Raw genomic sequence first — 26,798 nt, 5'->3', positions numbered from 1 at the left:
TGGTGCAATTACCCTGCACTGAGGGATACCGAGTAGTAGTGGGGGAGAGGAGATGAAAAGCAGAGCAAAATAAACCAGCCTGTTTAGGCTTTCCAAGACAAAGTGCTCAGTAAAACCAGCTGCATTTCTCATACAGGTATTCCATGAAAGCTATTGCTCTAATTGAAACAGATGTGATGCTGTTACAAACAGGAAGGGACAGACTCAAAAAGGCAGTTACTATTGACATGTAGTTCATGCATATTTGCACTACAAAGAAAATTCTGAAACTTCCCTTTAGGATTAGTAGTGGTTTTCAGTTTAGCAGGGTCCTTTTGGATTTCAGATGTAGTATAGCTGTTTAATACACTATGATTTTTTTATGAGCACAGAGAAAAAAAACAAAAACATTTGCTCTTGCTCTGGAGTGGTTCATTGGACATGCTTAGTTTAACTAGGCATAAGTTTCTTTGGGTGGTTTTCCATTTATAGCTGTCCCATCGGTTAAAGTTCTCCAAGAATAAAGCAATAAACATTGCTATACCTATTTAAATTTAGATCATAGGCATCTAACAAATGTTGCCCATTTAATGGATAAATACTGAAAGAAAAGAAAATGCATTTGTTTTTGCAATAAATAACAGAAGTGGTTGTTTGACAAAGCAATGGGAAATACCCCAAAAATTTATCAATATGTGGTAAGCTAACAACAATGAATGCAGTGTCTGAAATGCAAAGAGAAGGCCTATTCAAATAATGCTCTGAAACACTTTGAATTCTGTGTTAATGCAGTGCAAATTTCTGTAATGTAATACAATTAGAAAATCATGCACAATAGAGTTCTTCACATCATGGGTCGGAAAAGCATGGTAACACCACATAAGCAAAACCATGGCGTTAAAGCAGTACAGGTATGAATCCAAAATTTTTGCATTAAAATTGTTCCCCAGAACTTTGTAGCTACATCTATTGCTCTCCATCAAGGAAAACAGGAAGCAAATGCCTTCATTGCTGGGTAAGCTTTCCTATGTCAAATTCAGTAAAGCCCCATCTTTCCTGTTTCTTGCACTCTTCCTGCATGAAAGCTGGGATCAGCTCAGGTTACTCATATCAAGAAAAGGCTTCATCTTCTACTTGATGTATGCATAAAGAGGATCCTGCATTGTGGAAACAGGAAAGCCGTTCCCAAGGTTGAGCCCAGTCCCAGTTCTACATATTCTTTACCAAAATCCTGACTTCACCTTTTAGTGACAGGTCCATTAATCACACATGCAGCGGAGAAAACGGCCCTACTTTAGGAGGAAGGGAAAAAAAAAAAAAGCCTTAAATTTGTTTGTTTATTTTTTATCATCCTTATTAAGAGCTGTTATTGAGATGTTGATCATTTATGGATACAAATATTCTGTAAGTGCTCTGAACACAGAGATTACTCAGAAGTTTGGCTTAATCATGTTCATCATAAAAATATTAGACTTATCCCATAAGGATTGTTTTTTCATTGTGATACAAATAGTCCTGACCCTTGATTTCAAAACCACCTTCAGCCAATGCACTTCTGTCTCCCCCCCCCCCTTTTTTTTTTCCAGTTAACAGTAATTACAAGAACAATTTGCACATAGTCCTTTTTGGAAGCTGAGCTACTCCTGTTTACCTATTTAATATATTTCCATGTGTTTGAATACAATCAGCTGTGACAAGAAACAATTCAAATGAAAAATTGCACTTGAAGATATAAGCAGATGTTGCCTTAAATAGCGATTCTTTCATCTCCTTCTGGTAAAAAAAAAAAAAAATTACTTTTGCAGCTGTATAGTAGAAGTATTTTATAGATCTGGTTGGTTTGTATTGTTTGTTAGATTACATATAGAATTTTATTTATATATATGTATATACACAAAATATTTTTCACTTGTCTGCATTTCATTGAGGTCTTTAATTAAAATATGAATTCAAGAACAAAGTCTGGACTTCAGCTTTGTTTCCATCCAAAGGTATTTGGGTGTGTACAGATTTTAGTCCCCCCTCAAAAATTCTTACTGTACAGAAAATTTATTGATACTATAAAGGTCATTCTCATACTCGCAAAGGTCATGATTTCTAGGAAGGCAACGCTTATTTATGCCTCACTTATAAACTTCAGGGTGTAATTAATTTCTGTAGCAACTTTTATTTATAGCCTGGCAAAATAGAGAACTTGTATGTCTGTTTATGGTAGTAGGTTTGTCAGCTTTAAATATTCAAATACCATACTATTAACTTTGAAAGAAACAAAAAACAACAACAAACAAATAAATAAAATGAAACAAACACCAGAATAAAACTAAAACAAACCTGGATTTCTAAGAATAATATATATTAAAATGAGCATAAGTCAAATTTTCAAGTATTGCTGCATAGAATAAGTGCATATCTTCAGGTTTTAATTGGCGTTCAAAAAAAAGTGAAATGAATTTATACCAGAAACTATATATTGAGGGAACATGAAATATGGTAGATAGAACTAATGTATGTTTTTGTGTATGCAGTGTTTCACAAAGAAATTTAGGAATTTTTTTGTTTTTTGTCAAAATTTTCACACTAATTCTGTAGATGTCCAAAAATACCTTTACAACACTTTTGGAAATGAAACTGTTGCTTCTGAATGTGAAATGATTTATTTTCTAAAAATAATTCTATTCTATTTGAAAACCTATGATCAAACCAACAAATCAAAACTTTTTAAATTTTCTTCAATCCCAAATACATTAAAAAAAAAAAAAAAAGAGATGTTTTATCTTCAATACTGAGTCTCTTTTTGCTCTTTTTTAAAGTTGGTCATATTTTTTTAAAAATGCCTGTTTGTTACCTATTTAAATAATGAGATGTATCAAAATAGTGAGAATTAGATACACTTCAGAGTGCAGTGTCATCACAAAGTAATTCTTTTCCAAACATTTTGCATTGTAATACGTTCTTTTTACATAAGTATTAATTGCAAGCACATTCTTTCAAGTCAAATGTTGTGTAGTCATGCATGGTATGGCATCTCACACCTTTTGGTCATATACTCAACATTGGACTAAAGCATTAATTATTTAATTTCTCATCACTTCTGTTTGTTTGCAGAATTCAGCCCTTTCTTCCTTCCTCCCTTCCTTCCCCCCCCAGTTTGCTACAAAGCAGAGGATGCGCCATGTGACTGCTGTGCCACATGAATTTCTAAGGCAGCATAGCAGTTAAAGAAAAGTCCGTACTGAATTCTCTAGCAAAGTTATTTATAACTTTTATTACTGATAATTAACGCTCCTATCTGTGAAGATTTTGTCTGTTTTATGTCTTTTTTTTTTTCTTTTCTTTTTGTTCCAAGCTCCCAAGTCTTCCAGAAGCAATGGCTAATGCTACCACCTTCAGGCGTCTGATCTAGACCTTGCAATGCTGACTCTGAGAGGATAGCTCTCTCCTGGGGTCACAGGTGCAGGATCAGATCCTCCCTTCTTTCTGGAGAGCAAATCTATGCCACCAATACTCTTTCATGGAACTGTTCATAGAACAAACAAAGCTCTTTTTTTGTTTGTTTGTTTGTTTGTTTTTTTCCCCATCTAACTAACTGGGGCTTTTAGCAGGTTTGCTGAAAGCTCACTAAAGATCTCACTACTGATCGATTTCTAACCTCCATTTCCTGACACAAACCCTTACAAATGCTCCTTTTCCCCCTCCTTTTATTCCTCTGCCTGCTATGTTCTCTTTCTGTTACTGGGCAGCAGAATGTTTTCATTTCTCTAGGACACGGGTCAGGTGCTAGCAATAATACTAATCAGGGATGATTTCTGATCCTTAATCCCTGCTCTGTGCTGTAATATGCTTATGTTTGATTCTGTTAAACTACCTTCTCATTACAAAAGCTCCAAGGTTTTGTTTCAAAAGTAATGACAAACAAGCTATAAAAGAAACCTGATATTTTTATTTTTTTAATGTTTCTGCAAAGGAAAATTCAGTTATTCTGGCTGCTCCCAGGGGGATTTGTGTTTAGGACTTGAAGGCCAGTGTAAAATAACTAGTATAAATCAACACTTACCTTAATTCAGCTACAGTGATTTCTATTGGCTGAGAATTGAGTGTTTGGTGGTGTTTACAGGAGACCTGTTGCAAGCAATCAGCATCACAGACCTAAGAAGAGTGAAGTTGTTGCAGCTCTGTTTATCAGTGGCACTGGTGATTACAGTCATTTGGAAATGTTATTCCAGCTAGAACAGCCAGGGAGTCTGTGTCCAGAAAATAACGTGAGCTTGCTAGTAAAAATACAAATACAAATTAAATGAACATAAAAAATTTAGGGACATCTCTGATAAGAGGAGGATGAGGGCAATATAAAAATGCATTAAGAATGATTTGAACCCTGCAAAGACAGAGCATGAATTATGAATGTACCATTACCTTCTCAAATACCTAACTGACTTACTGATTTCTTAAAACTTTGTGATTATTTGAAATCTTATTTCTGTGCTATAAGGTCCTTGAAGCAAATCCTGTGCAAGCACACTTATCTGACAAGTGATGTTACAACAGCAAGACAATGCATACAGAGACAGGTCTAATTGCACCATTTTTGTTCTCTTCATCTCAGCAATCCCTAGAAAAGCAAAGAGGCCTCAGCAGACCTATCTCTGTATTGTGCTGTAGTGTTTCTTCTGGTATTTTAATCACTTTATTCAAAAGCCTTCTGGATATGGTCCTGGGCATCCTGCTCTAGGTGTCCCTGCTTGAGGAGGGGTGTTGGACCTGGTGACCTCCAGAGGTCCCGTCCAACCTCAAACATTCTGTGATTCACATTTAATTTGAAAAATTCTGATCCTAAAGTCAAAATAATGTACCAGTCAATTTCTGTTAAAAGCAAAAAGTGAGCCTTTAACATTTCATGGGTAAGGAAAATGCTTTAAAATAAGATCATAAGATAAAAGGCAAAAAGCAAATTGTGAGCATTGTGCCTAAAAATTATGAGCAGAAGTTAATTGTGTTTGCTCTTATAGGAGCAAATCCCATTAGGATTTGTAAAGAATGGAGATGGTGAATCCACCCTTTTCATTTGCATAGCCTACAGAAGTTTCGCAGAGTTGGATCTGCATGGCTATGGTGGGAATAAAGCCTGATCTTTATGTTTGCATCCCGTACACTTCAGTCATGAAGGGTGCAACTGCCAAGCACTAGAGAACTAAATTCTAAAAAATCATTTGGCAGCATTAATCTTCTTTTCCCTTAAATTGCATCTACTTCATGCTCAGCTCATTGACCGTCTCCCAAACTACTATAAGAAAATAAAAGCAGGTGCACATTATTTGAACATCAGTGTCTCATCAGGTTTAACTATATGCTTTCTAAATTACGTGTGACACTAAATACAAGGTCTGGATGCCAGAACCAGAAGTTGACCATCTGTGGGCTAACAGTTGCAAAGTACTGCATTCTTTCACAAGCAAAATGCTGGCCAAGCTATTGCTTCAGTGAGCCATGGCAGCAAAGCAAAAAATAAAATAAAATAAATAAAAACAAAAATGAAGATTCTTAGCATTTATGCGTATTCAGAGGAGGTCACCATGATCACTCTGTCACAGCTGCACATGTGCTCTGGATGAGGCACAGAAAGGGGGAACAGCAATCGGGGGAAGTGAATGATATTACTGAGAGGGATACTTTTATTCTCTGCCAGAGTCAGTGGAAAGTGCTGTCAATAACAAGCACCATAGGAGAGTAATGACTGCAGAAGACCTCTCTCCCACAGTGAGATGCTGCAAAGCCTGAATGCCAATCAGACCCCTCCTCTTCTGGCTGTGCAGAAAAAAAAAAAATAGAAAAAAAAAAAATCCCTTTGTTTAGTGCGTGTGTGGCTGATTGAAGCTATTGTTGTTTAGCCTGGCTCCATTTTCTTTGTGGCTCACTCAGGGAGAAGCGAGAGTTGAATTGGGGCTTTCTCTCCCCAGAGAACAGCCATGAAGGCAAGCAGTCCCATTCCCAATTAAGGGCTGCAGTCTCACAGGAGACCCGCTTGGCTATTGCTTTGCATCACGTTTCAGAGTGGGGGTAACAAGGAGGTGGTGGAGGAGAAAAATGCAAAACATTTTCTAAATCTCAGCTTTTATGCTTAACATAGGGTATTTGGTAAGGTTCCTCCAATTTCAGATGCTGCTTATGAGGTCTTGGGTCCAAGAACTGATGATATGCTGTCATTATGGACTGGGGAACTGATTAAAGGCTGACACAGAATATACAGATGCTGTGTTAGGGGATGTTTGATCTGGGTAGTGGTTAGCTGGCAGACACCCCTAAAAGAAGTCAATCTGTTGAAAATTTTAATACATGGTAGGGAAGCATTACACTGAACAGAACAACAGAACCTGGGGGGAAATTGCATTAGTCCTTAGTTGCAAAAGTGGTCTCTGGTTCTGTTATTTGTCTTGACAGAAAGCAGCAAAACAGCTGATATCCAAGTCAGGATTACTCCTGGAGTCAGTGGAGCAGATTGAAGGTTGTCTTTTTCTATAGAGAAAGGAAGATTTTATTAGGCAGGAATAACCCTTTATGTCTTAAAGGGCTGGCTGAAAGTCTGTCCCAGCATTTGCAAGTGCATCTAATTCGTTACCCCTACAGGTAAGACTGAGGCAAACTGAGAACAATACAGAAAAGAATATACCATCTACTAAATATAGTGAGTGGTAGAAATAAGACTGGTTCTGAGGTACATCTGTTGCAATCCCATTGACTTCAGTGAAGTCCCTTCAGGCTGATGCTTTCCCACCACAGCACTCGGGGACCTCACTGGTGGGCAGCAAGTCCTGGCGCTGCACTGGGCAGAGCCAAGCGGGCAGTCCAAGTGCAGATGGAGCAGCTGCAGGAAGGTGTGCTCGCAAATAGGGGCTGGATCAGGCTGGCTGCTAGCTGTCGTGCTGATGTGAGGGTGCCTGCTGTTCTCTTGGCTGCGAGGAAGAGATCCAGTGCAGTGGCCAATGCCTTCCAAAGGAACACAGATGCCTTCTCTGCACTGCTGCCATCATATCCCAGAAGGGTGTGTTTGCAGGACTGAGGCTTGTCAATGCACAGTTTTGGTACTGCTTTCCTTACGGCCTTTTTCTTCCAAATACTCCCAAAGCAAGTAATGAATTTCTTAACAAACCGTGAGCTCAGGTGAGTCCATACAGCACAGCCTTTGCACTGAAAGTCACCTGTTAGCGTTAAGTCAGAGGTTGGACTCGATGATCTTGAGGTCTCTTCCAACCTAGAAATTCTGTGATTCGGTGATTCCTACAAAGACAGACTCACAACTGTTTCCCAGTTAGAGGTGTTCTCCCCAAGATGGGAAGAACCATAGTTTCACGTCGGTGTAGGCACACCACAACCTTTCTCATTCTTAATAACTTTCCTCTGGGTGAGATACCAGTCCTGCATCTCCCACACCTCCTTTATAGGAGCTCCCCAAAGAAGAAAATTTCATTGCCCCTCCAAGAGGACTAGGAACAGCCAGACTGTCTGCTATGGAGTCATCTAATAACTTTCCAGTTAAAGCTAAAGTTCAGGTCCTGTACTTAGGCTTTTTTTCAGCTGCTGGTATTGGTGGCCAAAATTTTCTTTCACTGACCTACAAGAACCCATAGTCTTATTTTTGAGTGTTTTAGCACCCCTCATCAATAGCTATTTATGAAAGCTTTGTTTTTATCCATCCTTTCCTGCAGATATAACCTAATAACACATACAAAGCTTGCCATATGTGTTTGTGAGACTCTTGGCTGAAAGATATAACATAAATTCTGTGTGATGCCTATGGCAAACATGCTAGAAAATAATTAGCCATTGAAATTGCCATGTTAGCATAGATTTAATGAAAACTAATCTTTCTTTTATGATTTAGATCTCTTACATACGGATTTATGAAGTCCCGGTGGATGCCAAGCTGGCAGTGATTGTATTACAGCCATCAGCTTGCTTAATTCTGTTCAGCCTCAGATCTATTGTAATGGACGGGGCTGCCCATAGTAAAAAGGTAACACTAACACATCAACAGTGCCCCTTTTCTTGTTTCCTTTCTCCACAGCATTCTTAATAATCTATGACTACAAATGCACCATGAGATCAGAAAATCCTGGAGAACAGATTCCAGAGAACTATAATGTTCAGCGTCCTCAGGCATTATTGTTGTGTTACTGCTGGGCAGTTTCCCTGACATGGGGTAGGTCAGTGTGAGCATGCAACTTCCACAGAAAGCTAATCTCCCTACAGCCTCATGGTCCGTGTCAGTCACTAGCCCCTCAAATAATTCATTAAACTATTACCCAAATAAAGTACAGTTCAATAAATTAGCATAAACCACCAAGAAGAAATAGGCGAGCCTTAAAAGGGGAATGAAGATCAAATAGAAAAATACAAATGGCGATACATTCAGAGAAACAAAACAAATTAGATGAACACAAATCACATTCATCTGCTGTTGAACTTAAAGGGCAGTTGATTTTTTGCATAGTAATAAAAGACTTTGTTCCTTAACAGTAACCTGTCAACCTGGTTGCTCTCTATACAGTAGCTTCCATTTTGTGTTTCAGGCTTTAATAGTGGTAAAATCTGGCTTCATGTTGGACTTGGTGATAGACTTCAATCATTTGTGAAACTCAACAGCTTCATGCTCAGTAGTAGCAATTTCCTGTTATTACTTATATCTGTTATTATTCACCCAACACCCAATAAACCCTTCAGAGATACACAAGAAAGTCCCAAGTCTAAGCCTGAAGATGGGTGCTGTGGTACTGCTGCATGGTCAAATAGCTCAGCAACACCATGCCACACTGCGACCAGTGCTGGCACTGCCTCCTCAGAGGCCTTCTGCTGGGTCACCATCACTTCACCTGGCTCACCACCCAGCCAGGAAAAGGGATCAGAATTACTGGCACCTGAAGAACTGGTGAGCAGGTGCTTTTCACTGAGCCAAACATGAGCGGAGTGTGGTCCTGCTTTTTATTTTTCTATTATCACTGAATTGTACTTCAGAGGATGAAAGTGAACATGGTACAGGAATCTGTCAAGAGCATAAAGAACATGATTTCTGTATGACTGCTTAGACTTAGCTTTTCCCTGTCCTTCGGTTATTATGACTTGGGATGCTGTTTCATCAGCTCATCTCAATTCAGCAAACCACTTAAGCAAGTGCTTAACTCCAGCCAGGAGTTTAGGCATCCCACATGTTTTAATCCCACGTATCATCTATGTTCTTTCACACATACCTGTCCCCAGTTCAGGAGAGCACTCCAGTACACATTTAACTGCAGTCTTTCCTATTCATTATTCCAAGTGATTATTATTGAAGTTTCTCCTTTCTTTATTTCTATCTCAATCTTAACAACAATCTTGGTTTTTACCTTTTCTTAGCCCTTTTCAAAATCCTTTTTGCTTACATACAGGAAGCGTTTATGTGTCCTTTCACTAATGTTGGCCCAGTATTACTTCAGGTTGACTTCTTGAACAACGTGATGAAACCTAACAGCGTTACCTGTTCATTTCATGCATGTACTCAGGGGCAGGTGGATCAGTCCTTTTCAAAGTACTGGATTACCTACTGGTTCTCACCCATTTCACTTTAGCAAAATGAAGTTCACTTAATGCTTAACCAGAATCCCCATATTCTGACAAAGGCTGGGTAACACAGTCATAGCTGTAATTGTGGGGACTGTGCTGGTACTTGCTTTGTGGCTGCTGAGCTTCATTATTTAATGGCCCAGTCTTGCTACATGGTGTCCTGAGTCCAAGGCTTGGTAGTGAGGGTGGTTTTACTGGACTGCGTGCCTGGAATACCTACTTGGAGCAAGTGGATGGTGTTCATCAAACATAGATGATCCCAGTTCATACTTTGAGCTCTAGGAAATTTCTTCAAGGTAATGAATTACTGAAGGAGGAAGGAATGAACAGACAAAGAAGTCAGTAAATACAAAGTGGAACTGGGTGTGCTGACCTGTGTGAGAGCATTGTGTTGGCTGTAACAGGAATTAGGATTTCCTACATTTTTTCCCTCTGCTTCTCCTGCACCTCCACCACGGTATTGTCAAAAGCAGGTGCTGGAAGAGACCTGCAGTGGCACAATAATATTGTCAGGAGCCTTGCTGACATCTATGTGACATTTGTTGTTTCTTGCCCATAACACTTCTTTCCCTGAGACAGAAATAAGCTCGGTCCTACATGGTTTATTTTTGACAGATGTGTCAGTATTGCCCCTCCTTGAATTACCTTCACTTACACTCTATGAATTCTCAGACAGAACTGATAATAATTCAGTGACTGTGTCAACAGCACTTCTAAGCATCCGAGGACAGTGCTCTTCAGTGTCAGCTGATTTTAAGACATACAATTTATCTAACACACTCCAATCACTCCTTTCGCTCTTCTAGCCCAAGCTGGTTCCCCTTTGCGACCAGCAAGAGCACGTGAGACTCTTCAGTTTCTGTGCAAGCTGTGTGACATCTCCTTGCTATGTCTCTTCATCTGTAACATTACAGTGGCCTCTAGAGGTCCCAGCCCCCAGGAGGCTGTACATAAGTAACAAAAGAGGCAGCCAGGGAACCTGCCTGGGGAGGCAGACCTGCAGAAGGTGGGAGCTGGGAAGCTTTATTATCTCAGTGTTACAGATGGGAATTTGAGACGAACTGAAATTGAGTGATTTGCATAAGATAATGCCAGATGTCTTTGGCAGAGACAGAAGAACACTCAGTTTTTTATATCTCAGATTAATATTTAATAATGTAACTAACAATATTGATTTAATGTAATCAACAGTGCTGGCTACCATTTGCAGCACTGGTGATTTTCCAAGATAAGCTCTGCCTCTCCTATGCATAGAAACTCACCCTTCATCTGCCTGTTCTGCCGAAAAATCTGGTAGCTGTTAGCTGTTTTTGTCTTTGCTCACCTAAGCTGTCAATAGACTTCTGGCACTGATGAGAGCTCTGTGATCCATTACCAATCTGCTGGGCACTCTAGTTCCTTTGGCCTTTCAGTTCTGATTAACAGGTGTAATTAATTGTGCACTGATGAGGCTTGCAGTGACTAAGTCTTTTGCAGTTAGGTGAGCAGCATGTAGATGCTGGAAGGCAAACTGTGAAGAAAGAAAGAAAACAGGAAAAAAAAGCTGTGTGGACTTTTGTTCCTTTGAAGTGACCTTTCAGTGCAGGTCTTTCACTTTTTCATTTCCTTTATTTTGTTCCTTTCCTTATTTGTTCTGAAAGGAGTCAGGCATTCCTTGGGAAGCAATTCATATGTAAAAAGTTTTTGCATTGAGATTCATCTGATAAGGTCTACAGAGGGGACTTATTTGCACTGACAGGTTGGCAGCCAGACAACCTCTGCATTTTCTAAATGAAAGGAGAGTAGCAGCAGGACATCTCCTACCCTCTGCCTTTCGGTGTTGGAAGAGAACCAAAATCTGGCAAGCAGCAGTTCTGGGGATCCAGCTATTTAGGAGTGGCAGAAATGCATGGACACTGGGAATGTAACATAAGGTTTGCCTTCTGTGAGAACTCACACAGACAAGTGACATTTGGGTTGGTGATTTTGGGGGGTGGGGGATGGGAACCTTGACCTACCGGATGCAATTTACTTGCCTTCTTTTCAGCAGTAAGTCCAAACGTGAAATAACCTAAATGGATTTTTAATTCTTGCTTGTAAAAGACAAGGCAAGCACAGAGATTGGTTACAACATAGAATATAAAACTGAATGGGGGAGAAAATGAGCCAATGTGGGATCGCTTTCCTACTTCCTTCAAACAAACCCACAGGGGAAAAAAGGTAAAGGTGCCTCAAAAGCCTGCTTCCTCCCATACATCTCGGTGGTGTGAATGTCAGGGCAGGGACACCAAGTCTTCAGATAGGGTGTGACCATGTGCACCCATGTTTATCCACGTACAACAGCATACATGTTATTGCCTGCTGTGTGTTTTAATCCAGGACACATAACCAGCTGTATAATAGAAAAAGGTCACTTCTTGATTTTTGCCCTGAGTTAGTCTGCCAGGCTCCAGCAAAGACTCTCTACTGCCCAGTGTGTGGCATAGCCTGCATCACAGCATCTCAGGGAAAGGGGGGCAAGAGTAGCAAATAAATGGGAAGTTAGCACAACTTGCTGTTAATACATGCTCATACAGTCCTGCACATGGCGTACTGAAAGAGTGTGTGCTTTTACTGCTGTGGGCTACATCTCCCTGTGCTGAACACTTCAGTGCATGGACTCACTGCATAAAGACCCATTGCTGCTTGGGTGAGTTTTATGCGTGTTTTTTGCAGAGACAGGACTGCCATTAGTCTTGGCATTCCTCTTAATGATGCTAAGGGCACTGGGAAAACACACAGTAAAGAAATACTTAGCTGCATTGCAAAATGTGTCTTAAGTGGAAAAAGTTGTAGTATGGAGATGATACCTGTCATGGTTGCTTGCATATGCTCCAATTAGTCTTTCTCTTCCATTCATTCACAGGTAAAATAGTGCTGATGCTTGAAAATATGGGTCTTCTTGTGTTACCTGCATACGTCACTGATTGTACACTTCTCTTCATGGCCACCCACCCCGTTGAATCCCACTCCTGGCACCTCTGCTCCACTTGTTCCCAATGCTACTGTTTACTAGGGCTCATGTTCTTGAAAGGAACACAGCAGATGTCAGTGACATTGCCGTGGTCATAAAAGTGAGATGAATTAGTATGATGCTCTGCAGAAGGCCAGAAGTTACTCCTTGGTCATACAAATAGCACTGCAGACTAATAGCAGTAAAAATAATTAACACTCCTGCCCAGGCTCAGTGTTTCTGTATATTCTGTACGTATTTATTCAGTAAAGCTAGCACTTTAATTTTAAAGATATAACTAGATAAATGTTCTATTGCTTTTCATTCAATCTTCTTTACAAATTCTGATGTGCATTATATTGAAAGGTTTTTATGATATCACACTTATCTTAAAATAAGTTTGTTTTCCATAAAACATAAAGAGAGGCTGTTAACTGTCTTCTACACAGTTACTATGTTCTTTATCACAAGAGGAGAGGTGAATGTCAACCTTAAATCCAAAACAATGTTATCCATTTCTACTGAATTAATTTACAGACGCTAAACAACTGCCTTAAGTAGCCATGAACACCACTGATGCCTACAACATGAGCCCATCTGCCTGATGTAGGCAGCTGGTAAATAAGGAGCAAATCACAAGAGTTCCTAAGGTTTCGGATAAATGCTTTTCAGAGGGGACCTATGTGTCACACCGTGCTGCTAGACAGGACTGTGCGTGGCTGTGAATCCTGGTGGAAAAACATGACCTGGGATGTTCTCTGGCCCAACTGCCATTTTCCTGTCTAATAGACCAAACACTGGAAATCTCTTAGACTCATAGAATCATTTAGGTTGGAAAAGACCTCTAAAATCACCAAATCCAAACATTAACCTAGCACTGCCAGGTCTACCACTAAATCATGTCCCTAAGCACCCCATTTACATGCCATTTCAGTACCTCCAGGCAATAGGTGGGCAAAAAAAGAGGATGTGGAATGTCTTTAAAGACAGGCCTTTACCATATCAAAGGAAGTGTTGTTGAATTAGCCTATATTATCCAGTGTCAAGCCCCAATGCAGGTAAACGAACATAGCAGAGAAGATGAACAGCTCAGCCTTTGGCTGTTCTTTGGCTAATGCTCTGACTCGGTTATATAGTTGGTGAGAATTTGAAATACAAAGGTTTTTTAGAGCTATATTATTGTGTTTTTTGAAAGATATTTTCAAGGAAAACCAACAAAATCATCACAATCTTTTCCTTCCTTAAATATGACTTATGGTTAGGGCTGACTTGTCCCTCCCTAAAGACCAGCCAAGACATACTGGCAGCTTGTATATAAATGCCAGCAGTTCAGCTGAATTGCACCTTGATGCCCATGCTGATGGTCAAGGAGTTAAGTTAAATGTAAAAATATAAAGTAAGCATAGCAATATTTGGGAAGGCACTTGTTGGCTTTGTCATTCTCTGTCTTCTGTTGGAGTGACAGACATGCAGGTGGGTGAGAGGGGATGCCAGCATCCCCCCTTAGTCATCTGCCTTGTGGGTCTAAGAGGGAGGAATTAAGTATGCATATGAGAAGAGGGCATTTTCTGAAGTTTCAGTAATAAAAACAGGGAAGAGATGGATGGGAGAGTAGACACAAGAGGCTACTTACAGGGCAGGTGGTCTAGCAGCTTCAGCAGGCAGCAGTGGACCTTGGGGTGAGGAAGAGCAGGAGACATCCAGATCAAACCCTTGTCAGAGCAAGCACTGGGCTGACAATATTGTATTCCAAGAGTATATACACCTATTTCAAGAAACAGCAAAAAAGCTTTTCAGTCCCTAGACATGGAAAGGCTTCAGGCTGATGGCTTTTTCAGGCAGCTACTGCTGGAAATCCTGGAGGGACAGATTTCCACGGGGACAGCTCTTGTGCGAGGAGATGCTAAACCAAGGCAAAGGAAAAACTGGAGTGTGTTTATTCAAATATTTATAAGACAGATGACCTGAGAAATTCACCTGGCAGGAGGTTTGATTGCATGCATTTTTCCAATCAGGGTTTCATTGCCATGTGATCAGACCCATACAACGAACAATTTTTACTTTTTAGACCATAAGCCTGGGAACTGGGGCTCCCGCCTGTTCATTTTTCTCATGTCCAGATTGGCCTCAAGGAAAACATGACTGCAAAGCAGCAGTGGTTAGATGTGAAACCTTGGGGTCATCTAATATGGGGAAGTTACAGTGCTTGTCAGAGGTGGCTATCAAAATATCGTGGTATTAATGTGTTGCAGTATTTGAAATGTAGTTGAGTCTCTCTGAATATCTAGCACTCCAGTCACCTCTCAAATCAGAGGTGTTATCCTTCACCTCCTTTAACTCGTATCTAAAATAACGTGTGAAACCACGCTTTTCTAGGTTTTCATGTTACAGCATGAAACGGTGGTTAAAGAAGAAGGAAAACCCTCTGTCTTTCACAGAAGTAGAAATGTGAAGAATAAAAATAAAGAAGGCATTTTGGATTAATGTATGAGTACCCTGTGGTTAGGCAGGAGCCTCTTCCCTGCCTTGATTCTCCTGGCTCCAGTCCTAGCTGCAGTTCACCAGCCCTACAGCTTCTTTTTCAATTCACATTTTCTCTTCTACAAACAAGGGAGAGGCAAGCTTGCAATAGAGTTTGTCCAAAAGTTCTTGTCCAATCCTTCTCTCAAAAGCATAGATAAAGTTTAAATCATAGAATCATAGAGACATTAAGGTTGAAAAAGACCTTTGAAATCATCTGGTCCAACCACCACCCTACTACCAATGTCACCTACTAAACCATGTCCCTGCACACCAGGCCCAACCTTTCTTTAGCTATGAAGATGGTGAAGGGCCTAGAGGGGAAGACGTATGAGGAACGGCTGAGGTCACTTGGCCTGTTCAGCCTGGAAAAGAGGAGGCTGAGGGGAGACCTCATCATGGTCTACAGCTTCCTTGTGAGGGGGAGTGGAGGGGCAGGCGCTGACCTATTCTCTTTAGTGACCAGCAATAGGACCCGAGGGAATGGTGTCAAGCTGCAACAGGGGAGGTTCAGGCTGGATATCCGGAAAAGATTCTTCACTGAGAAGGTGGTTGCACACTGGAACAGGCTCCCCAGGGACATAGTCATGGCACCAAGCCTGCCAGAATTCAAGAAGTGTTTGGACTGTGCACTTAGTCATATGGTCTGAATTTTTGGGTAGACCTGTGTGAAGCCAGGAGTTGGACTCGATGATTGTTGTGGGTCCCTTCCAACCCGGGATAGTCTATGATTCTGTGATTTCCTTGAACACCCCCAGGGACTGTGACTTGACCACTTCCCTGGGCAACCCGTTCCAATGCCTGACCACTCTTTCAGAGAAGAAATGTTTCCTAATTGTTTTAATCCAAGGGAGTGTCTGTGAGTTTATGCCAGAGTAATAAACAGCAACATATCATCCCATCTGAAGTCAGCTGGGAGAAAATCATTTCAGTTGCTAGGAGAAGTGTTGCCTGTCCACATCTTGATTTTTAAGCACCTACTGATACATTCTGTCAGGGTGAGTGTAAGTACATGTAGCTGTGAAAGTACCCTTAAAATGTCATAACAAAGTCCTGATTCCTACAGTTGTGTTTATTGCTTTATTGCTAGGTCTCAGTGTCTTAGTGTCTTCCTCTGGCTTTCAAGAGCAGCAGCAGCATGGGTGAGGAAGGTAGGGGTCACAGAGTTAGCAGAAGCTTTTGTGGTGCTCTGGATGCTAACGATATTGCCAGTGGCTGAGTCATTTGACCTCCACTGGCTGTAAAACTTTATTTTTTAGTTGATTTTTTGAAAGGGCCCTGGATTGTTTTCAAGTGTCAGTAGAGAGAGAATCATCTGCACAGCAGTGAGGGGAGAAAAGAGGGATGCAGAGGGGAGCTGAAAGAGCCCCAGAGGAGGAAGGGATGCTGTGTGTTTTGTCACCTCACTCCTTCACTTCTTCTGGGCTACACCAGCGCTTGTAAAGTGAATGCAAATATGTGATATGCAATGGAAATGGAAAAAAGAGGAGGGATTATTTTATTATTTGGAGGGATAATTTGCATTCAAGTGCTGGGATTTTCCAGAGTGCAAATCAAACCAACACTGGGAGACATTTGTGTATGTGTTTCCAAGTCACAAAATACTCCAATTGCAAGAGCTGTTAAAGGCCTGTGGGTGTCAGACCTTGTTTCAAAACAGGGCTCTTTCCAACAGCTAGTCTTAATTCTTTACCTGAAGCTATATGTGTAGTAGGTGAAGATCTCTATGGTATCACAGAGTAAGAATGATAAAAAATAATGTGAACAGCTAGCATCACTAGCCATCCATCGCAACCCATTCCTCTCACAGATGACTGCACACTATAAAGCAGAAGGTTTGTAGCAAGAGCTGAGAATGTAAAGTCTCATCACAGAATATACTCCATACATACTGACTATTGATTAGTTGCAGCAACATTTTATTCAATTTTAGCATATTTTCATACCTCTTAAGGGCTTCTTGTCTTCTTTTTGAAGTCAGTGTTTCTATGATAATAAAAACTAGTGATCATGAAATAAAAATCAGTATTTCAACTATTATATTGATAGATTATATATCACTAGTATTAGACCATGAGTCCCTCAGTCCACATTGCTGCTCCTGACCTGCTATGAAATCTTTAAAAAATACATAAATAATAAAAACATGAAAAATAAACTAACTAAAAATCAAAATAAAACCTCAAACTTCTAAAAAAAATAGACTAGAATTCAACTGAAAACATTTTTACATTTTCTCCTCACTGGAGATACCATTAATTTTCATTTTAAAAAATGTTAATTTCATTTAAGCAAATGTTACATCTTTTTGACTGGTGAAATTGATGCAGAGGTCCAGATCCCAAGAAGATTTTTTCAGCCTTTCCTATTTGCAAGATATATAACCTGATAACCAGATATAAATGCAATAATTTATTTTGAAAAAGGAATCTTATAGAGGAGATGTGTAGCAGACTTGAATAGGTGTTATGGGTCTTACAGATTTAAGAAGTTCAGAATTTGGCAGTAGATGAGCCTATGTAGTTCAATATCTTGCCTAAACTAACATACAGGAGAATATGTGTGTGCTATTGTTTGTGTGGTGTGTAAGTTCTAGAGCATAAATCAACATGGTTATGGTTGTGAAGTACATGTTTATGTAAATCTTGCTTGCTTTTGAGGTTATGTTTTCCCAGACCAATATTTTTGAGGGTTTTATTTGTTTGTTTGCTTGTTTCAAGCTATTTTTCCAGGAAGCTACCTGTAATGGGCATGGAAACAAATGTAAAGGTGAGATATCTAATCATGTAATATCATGGCTGTAATGTAAGCGAACTATACTGACCCATTCTATCTAAAGTAACTTATCATCTCTTAGAGGAGGACTTGTGTGTTTTTATGTAAAAACATTATGTATTCCTCTTCATCTATATTAATTAGAGCAAGGTGTAAGGAAAGACCAAAAATTAGAAGCAGAGGTTGTCAGGAGAGCTCTGTAGTCTTTGCTGTCACAACAGAATACGTCACTGAACTAAGAATGGCTTGTTATTTATCCCTGTCTAGCAAACAAAGCTAAATCTACATCCCTAAACCAAAGCAAATTATTATTAACCCAAAAACAGGCCTAAATCATACCATTGGAGCTGTCTTGTAGCTCACTTAAGAGAATAGCATAGATCTTTTATGCAAATCGTGAATGTTGCCAGGCTGGAATTAGTGAGGATATGTGCACATTATTGCATGAACATGCAAAATGGTAAGAGCACAGTGGTCAATTGATGCATTCTGTAAGAACATGGAAAGGCTCTCTCTGGTTTTCCATGAAAATCTTGATAGCTAGAGAGAAAAATGGAGAGTGGAAAGCTAAATAAAAGGCTGTCTGAAGCCTCCTAGTAGTGTGGGCTTGTGGCCACAGTTTTTGCTTGGGGATTGACAAAAATCTCGTGATGAGCCTAGAAATTATGGTGACTCACAGGCTTCTGCAATGTGTCCTTGGTTCTTGTGTAAGCTTCGTGTTACTGCTTATGAGGTGGATAAGCACCCTCCTCCTATGCAGGTACTGCAGGTATGGTTTTAGCAGGTGAGTGCATATGTCCAAGCAGCACTGCTATGTTCCAGTACTAGCTTCATGCCATTCCTCTTCCTTCACCATCTGTCCAGCATGGTCAGCTTCGTGCAGTCACATTTTGACTGCTTTTTGGGAGCTTCTCACTAGAAGTGTTCAGCCAAGTGCTTGCAACTAGAAACCCCCAATTGTGTGAACATCCAAAATAATCTAATTCATCTGAGCTGTCCTGCATAAATTTCCCATAAAAACCTGTGCTCGTGTTACATAGCTTATCTCACTGTCAGTGGTAAAGTTGGTTGAAAGGGCTGAGCCACATTTTGCAATTTATAGATCTGTAAGCTGGAAACGCCACAAATAGCTCAGATTCTCTACTGTCATGCACTTTGTGGAGGCATTAGCATACTAGACATAACAGATGTAACTCATCCTTGCTCAGATTATGCTCACTAGGCACATGGCTGTAGAAAATCAAGGTCATTAATTTAAAAACTATGAACATACATTTAAGTTATCAAAGTACAGGAACAATTACAGGATATTCAGTAATGGTTTCATTCTTGCTTGATGGGCTTGCAGAACCCTCAGTTTTCCCTTCAGTGATCAGCTGCAGCTGTTACCTCCTTTTCCATCAAGTTCACATGCAGGTTCATCACCTGTGATTTGTCTTCCATAAAAAAATTCCATCCAGCTTTTCTTTACAACATGAAGCTTTTCTTGATGCTAGATGCCACACAGTGTTTTATGAGAATGATTATATTAACCGCATTTCCTGAAAGCTTACTGTTCCACTTCTCTCACAGTATGAGGCTGCTTTACTATTGCTGGCAAACAAGAATTCATACTTATCCATCATCTTCTTTATGATGAAGTTTGAGTCTTCCAACACTGAAATTGAGGTAGCATCTCTTCTCTGAGAGGGTCAGATAGCCTGCTCATGCTTTCTGACTGTCTGATCTTGTGTGATATACCTTCAGCCTGCCGCTCTTGATGAGTTTTCCATGAGAAATGGAATTGGTAAGGTGACCCCTACTTTTGGAATGGTTTCCTCTTCCTGAAGCATTGTGCTGATACATTGCTCAACGTTAGATGCATCACTACAGCACTCTCATATATAAAATATCAAAAAAGCTCTGTCTCTGTACCTTGCAGCCCTGAGTGCTCTGTCGCTTGTGTCAGCAGCTTGTTCTATGAAGGTGCATTGGCTGAACTTTTATGTGCTGAGCAGTTGTTGCATGACTGAACTGCCTCTGGACTTGGACCGTGAAATAAGGGGAAGGGAGAAAAATGGTGAGTCTTGTTTAACATTCACAACTGGGCTGATGAAATTGTCAAAGAACACCAATAGTGTCTGAGTCAGATATGCATGTAAGGATATGAAAATGTGCTAATGAAGAAATGGTCACTGGTGATACCAGCATAACTGTAACAAGCTGGATGTGTGAAAGGGCATCTTGTAGTTGGGATACGTGGTCATAATTCACACATTAATGGTTGGGCGCCCCATCAGTTGCTGGAATTTCAACATGAATATTAATTGTGCATGATGCAAGTTCCTCCTACTCTAGCCCTGCAGTTTCACATTATAGAACCTCAGGTTGCAGTTATCAGCAAAAATATCTTACTAACACCTTAGTCCTAAAAACAAACAAACAAACAAACAGAAGTCTTGGCCTCATTTATAATTAGGTATTATTTTTCAGTGTTGTGGAAATGCTACAGTGTCAATTACTGTTTAAGCTCAGACAACATGATAGGTATTCAGCAATTTGCTTAAAAATTAGCAATCACGTAAAGGAAACACTTTTCTATAATAAGGTTGCTCATTGCTATGATTTTTTGAGTTTTATGGCAGTCAGCTGGGACAAGAGAGGACCAGTCACTCTTCACAGCTGTTGTGTCAAGTTCTTGCATCCCTCAGCAATGTTTTCCAATACGCTTTCTCCTGAATTCTTGGTGGGGAGGAGTGGAAGACATTTAACTTTTAGTGCGCTCTGCTGAATGTTATCTGATGCAGTATCACATATTGCAGGAGAATTTACAGAAAGTGTTTTAAAGTTTCAGAGTCAGTGAGTGATGATTATTTCAGGGTGGATCTTTAGACACCATGGTGATCTACTTGCATTTACCCTAAAGGCAAAATGTGTGTATTGGCCACTTCTTCTAGCAGGTCCCTTCCCCACTGATCTCTTCTTGCCCCAAGCTCTCCTATGACTGAACCCAAAGGGGCCCCAAACCACACCATTCTGGGAAGCACCTGCATATCTCTTAACTCTTCCAAGTTATTTCTTATCTCTTAGCTCTTCCAAGATGTGAAGTTCAGTTTAATAGTGTATGAATTACTTGGGTTTCTCTGTTGTGGTAGTATAGCAAGCAGTGAGTGTAATACTAATTTTTCATTCTTTAAGCAGCAGCAGCACAGTGAATTTGGCACTCCTGAAATGTAATACTGGAGGATCTGAACTACACATCATTATTATTCTATATATTTAATGAGACCTTGGAATTCTCTATCATACTCCTGTTGGCTATCATCTTCTACCACAGAAAAATAATACATGTTATATACAGTTAATTGCTTTTTGGATACCTTAGGCTTGTGCATGATCTTCAGTCATCATCAGCACTAGGTGCTTAGTTCAGGTTGTAATAGCACTGAATGAGTATTTCTCAGCTTGTACATCCCACTGCAGGTAATTTTTGCTAGACTTTTGATGGACTGCAGACCTCCAGCTTATTAGTGTAGCATCTAACTGCTTATCAGTCCTAGTCTCAATCTCCTCATTATTTCAGTTGCAGAGCTACAATAATTAGATTCTACATTTTTCAGACTTCATAAAATAGCTTAAGACTGCGCTGGGCGGGGACATGAAATTTCCTTTGTCTGTACAAGACCTTGGTTTTCACTTTGTATGCCAGTCATTATTTTGCTTAAAAACAAGACCAGGTAAGTTTCAGTCCCTGCTACAAAGTTGCTTTGACCAATTTACTGGAGCTAAGCTGATAGACACTCAGCATTTAATTAACATTTAATGTACCATCTAGAGCATTTTACAGTGTCTGAACTGTATTTCATCAGTGTCCACAACTCAACTCCTCACCTTTCTGAGTATGACTGCATTTATGTGCTAGTTCTGACAACTATGCATGTGAAAGCTGGCAGTGAATACATGAAAATGTACTACTTTGAATATACATATGCTAGAAGTGCTTCGTAAACCTATAAGTTGTCTTGTTGCAGAGTTTGAATCATGGAAAATTTGTGATTTTCTTGTCAGAAATGACACAGCTATAGTTCTTTAGCCCAGATCTTCAAGCTCAGGAATTAAAAAGTACACCCCACGTGAAGGTGCAGAACTGATTTGCAGGCAATGCCTGGGTGTGGATGTGGCTGTACCAGGAGAAGGAAGTTCTTTGTTGGCCTAGTTAATGCTGGGTTGTCTATGCTGGCAGAAGAAAACAAAGTGGAGCCTTGTACTGCAAGGCTCCTCTTAATGTGCGTGTCCTAATGAGACAAGGGATGCTGAGGTGATGTGTGTGTCTGTACACTGCTGCAGAAAGGACTCTCAGATTGTCCAGTGAAACTGTGCTATAGGTGGTGGACTGAAACTTTCTGATTTTGATCTATCCATTGTCACAGAGCCACATTTGGGCTGTATTAGCATGCCTGTGCATGGACAAGGGTGGCATACAGTAATATGTGCTCACAACACGGCTTGCTGTCATGTCCCTCTACAAATGCTTTCATATCCAAATCCTTATTATCTGTTTCCATATGCATGGAAATGTAAGCTTTACGCTCTCTTTACCCAGGATGTAAGGCTGCCCTTCATTGTTTCTGTTGTATCCCAGATTGCTTTCTCCTTAATGTTAATACATGGATGTATAATGCTGATTTTTTTTTTTTTTAACCTGGTTATTCAATATTCAAGATTGTTGCATTTCCAGAGGTCCTGTGAAGACCCCATTGTTTTAGGTACATTGCAGATAAAACAAAATATCACCCGCTCTGAACAGCTTCCCATCAAAAAAATATCTGGCCTGTTTTCTAATCTTAATCATCATTCTGGGTAACTTGTTCAGGATTATGTGATAATGAATAGACAGTTCTTCAGATGAATTGCCTATAATTGCCTAGCTGGGTACTTATGTGATGCCTTATGACAATAAATCAACATGGTTCAGTGAAGTTTTATGCTTTTAGTAACATGCCTCAGAAGATGGTCATGCTACATAGGATCTAAACAGGTTTCTTTTAAGTAGTTTTGATAATTATAGACATGGCATTGCGATATCTGGTGTGTACAAATCCTGAAAGTATCAAGAAATAGGCAAATTATTGAATGTGCCAGCTCTGGGTGTTATTTGTAGTCACTGGGTTTCAGGCATTTCCATATCTCCATGCCTCCATTTTCTCTCTTAGCTGGGTTTACTCCTCTGTGTTGCGTTTTGTAATTTCTGCCATGAATTAAACAAGGTGATCATGCTGTGGCCAACAGTGAAAGACCTGGTGTGTCTTGTGTGCTTTTCTTGAGCCTCTGTGACTGGTCACCCATGGAGATAGGAAATATCCAGCTGTGCAATTGCTTTACGCTCCTACATTTTCTGTTTCATGTGTAATCTGCAGAGTTTCTTGAATAATCTGTGGTGGTCCTGATGTGAGTCCCTTACTACATGTATAACCCCTGATGGTGACACATTCCCAAAGCTTCCGTATTCCTCCAGGGATAATACTTAATATTTAATTTGGAAGTTTAGCAAACCTTAGTACAGTTCAAAACCAATGCAGTGAAGAAAGTCCCAGAATGGGAATAATTCTGCTAGCTCTTAGAATCATAGAATCATAGAATCTTTAAGGTTGGAAAAGACCTTCAAGATCATCTGGTCCAACCATCAACAGATGCTACTGCAAATAGATACTCCAAGCGGACTGGGTGCATGTTGGCAGCCTTTTTAACACAGAAGAATACCAAAATACCTCTAGAGACTATTGACCATCTGTAAAGTCAAATTCATCTTGAGATACCCAGCCCTAATGTATTCTGAACTCTGCAGCTCTGCCCTTGGCCCAGGGCAATGACATGAAATGGTGCAAAAAATAGCCTTTTATATACTTCCAGTTAACACTATTGACTCCAGATAAAGTTTTAATTCTGCCAACGGTCTTTAACATCCATGTCCCATCTGATTCTGCTTTAAAGTCCCTCAGCACTATTGCTAAACTAATGAGAACTGTCACCGTACCAGAGTGCCTATGTGCCCTCAGTGCACATACCACAGACAACAATGCTCCCATTTTCACTTACTCACCAGCAGCCTTTTTCCTCGTTATAGTACTGTCCTGGTATTCATCATTGGGAAGGTTTATTTCTTAGTAGCTGTCTTCAGGTTTCTTAGTCCATGAGAGCAAGTTCTTTTTCTTGTGTACTGTCTGCTCTGTACAGTCCTTGCCCATACATCATGCCAGCACCTGCTGCAAAGCAGCAGCTCTGGGAGCCCCAGCATCGCCTGATATCATAGGGGTTGATGTCTCAGGGCTGAGTGAGTTGCTGCCTAAGATACGGAGACCGCTCTCTGGTGTCTAATAATGAATTCACCTCCAAGCCTTTTCTTTATGGCAGTGGTGCTAGGTTTTCTCTTTCCTGCTCAGTTACCTTTTCACAGTAAAACTGTAGGAACTAATAGCTTTGCACTCTGTCTATGTCAAATTAGATTTAAATTGGATTACTGTTTTCAAATGTTATTGATGGGGAGCTGAGAAAGATACACACTCCTTGATTTCCTTACGCCCTTAAAGATAAGGCTAAAAATTCAAGTTCTGTTGGATCTGCTTGATCTATGGCTGGTTAATAACAATGGCAATTGGCATTGTCTTTTTTTTTCTGACCATCTCAGGGAAATCTCATGCTTTGGGGAATAAACTTTATAGGAATCATGAATAATAAGTAGATAATCCATTATTCATATCTTTCTGCTGAGGGACAAATGTCACAGAGTGGGTATATGGCTGGACCAACCTTTCGTAATGAGTTGATAAAAGGAGAAGAAAAAGAAAGCCTATCCATCATAACTGATTCCTCTACCTTAAACAATGAACATTATTTCTTTTAAGGTTATTTGACTTTGAGTAAGTCTTATGAATATGATTAATACATCTAAGATCATCCAGGAGGGTAAATTATTCATGCAAATTGCACATTTATAAATAATATACAGAGATGTATACAGATTTCTTTACCGCCACTAATACTCTGGTATATTTGAAAGCAAGATTTTTTTTTTTTTCTTTTCAAATCCTTTTACAGTGCTATAAGTAGCTTCACACTAGATAAAATAGGCTAAACAATGAGAAAAGTGCCTGGCTTCAAAGCTTATAGGGTAAAGAAATAGGATTGTTTTGAAGTATTTCTGTGTGAGACAGAGACAGGTTTAACCCTGAAATCTGGCAGACCAGAACGTTAGCTCAGAGTTAACTTGAATCTAAGAGTACTGTAGATCAGAAATCAGTTTTGAAATGTCAGGTACGTGGACATAATGACCTCACGAAAGCTCAGGTTTGAGGAAAAGCTCCAGCTTGTCAGAGCACTTGTGTACCCCTGCGTTAAGTCAGTGCAAGTGCCTCTCCCAGGAAGCAAGCTGCCAGGTCAAGAAGGGTTCTTACCCAAGTTTCGGCTAGGAGGTTAAACAACTTAAGTGAAAAGTTTGTGTGCTAAAAGCATCTTGGAGGTCATTAAACATCTTGACATTTTAAAGGGCTGAGTGCTTGGAGGCCCATTTCTTTTGAAACAATGTGCTCTTCAGAGCTTTCCTGAGATTCGGCGTGGTTCTTGTCACAGACTGCTGTGGTGGTTTTACCCAGCTGGGCAGCTGAGCTCCACCACAGCCGCTCTCCCACTCCCCCTCCTCAAAGGAAAAGGGGGAGAAAATACGATGAAAAGGGCTCAAGGGCTGAGATAAAGACAGGGAGATCACTCAACAGTTATCATCACAGGCAAAACAGACTCATCATAGGGAGATAAATGTAATTTATTGCCTATTACTTAACAGACCAGAGCATTGAGAAACTAGAAAGAAACTAAAAACACCTTCCCCCCATCCACGCTCTTCCACCTCTTCCCCCCAAGGGGTGCAAGGGAATGGGGATTGGGGGCTGAACTCAGCCCATGACGCTTGTAATCTTCTGAAACAAGAAAACATCTGAAGGTTATCATATCTAGCTACAGAGCTTGGGCTGGATCAAAATCAAGGCATCAAAAATTAATCGTATTTTGTGAAAATGCATGTTCAAGTTCCTAGATCTGATTTCAGTTCCTGTGATTTACATCCAGGGCTGAGGCAAAAGGAAAAGTGCCAGTTCTGTCTCTCTTTCTGGTGTAGCCAAAACCTCTCCGGCCTAATGTGCAGAATGTCTAAAGGGAAACAGCAAGTCTAAACACTTATGATGAGCTAGTTCTGTTTGTGACTGGTAAATGAGATTTACTCCAGACGAAGGTGAAGATACGTTCCCATGGCATAGCTGTCCCACCGCACTGGGTCTGCAACCAGCTGGTATCCTGTGATCGCGTCCCACCTCAGCAGCACCATCTGTTGCAGATTTCCTTCAGTATGTATGACAGGAAAACCCGAAAGCTCTCTGGGCACACCCACAGCTTTGGTGGCAGTTTGTCAGCAGTTCTTTGGTCTGGCTCTCTGTGCAGCCCCACCACCACGAGCGGCAGCACCGGGCAAGCAGCAGGAATGGTGGCCAGCAGCTGGAGGGCTGCGAGCTGGCTGCGGCCACAACACGGGGCAGCTGCACCTCTCCCACTGCAGGAGGGGAAGCAGAAAGGAGCCCTGGATAAGATTGGGTATTTGGGGGAGGCAAAAAGAGTTAAGATTATGTAGGCTCTCCAAAGGTTTGCTGAAAACATGGTATAGAACAAATGTACTGAATGGAGTATACTTAGGTGCTTTGTGAAGGAAGATCAGAGGAGCATCCTTGTAAGAGGACATTTTCTCTATTGCGTGAATAATTAAGAAGTAGTAGTGGTTTGCCTTTAGGCAACAGTACTACCATAAAGTAGACATCAGTAATACAGATAGTTATAATGAAATAAGAAACTATTATGGGTCAAGGATTTAAAATCTCACAGAAGAGGGACACATCTTTTGACCTTTATGGAAAGCTGAAAGCCATCTACAACAGGCTTTGCA

At 40.4% G+C, this 26,798-nt stretch overlaps 1 protein-coding gene and 1 long non-coding RNA gene across 6 annotated transcripts in view; both read left to right on the top strand.

The window, feature by feature from the left end:
• SLC35F1 (solute carrier family 35 member F1) overlaps positions 1-26,798 on the top strand; it is a 244,252-nt gene that overhangs the window by 158,289 nt on the left and 59,165 nt on the right. The gene's annotated exons all lie outside the window — the stretch shown is intronic.
• On the top strand, positions 11,038-13,220 carry LOC106016100 (uncharacterized). The gene is made up of 3 exons (XR_001188543.5): positions 11,038-11,155; positions 11,309-11,483; positions 12,455-13,220. It is a non-coding gene; the product is annotated as an uncharacterized lncRNA (long non-coding RNA).

This window comes from Anas platyrhynchos, chromosome 3, assembly GCF_047663525.1.
Source record: "Anas platyrhynchos isolate ZD024472 breed Pekin duck chromosome 3, IASCAAS_PekinDuck_T2T, whole genome shotgun sequence".
Classification (NCBI taxonomy): domain Eukaryota; kingdom Metazoa; phylum Chordata; class Aves; order Anseriformes; family Anatidae; genus Anas; species Anas platyrhynchos.
The sequence above is the reverse complement of the archived record's forward strand: the minus strand, read 5'-3'. Positions and strand labels throughout refer to the sequence as shown.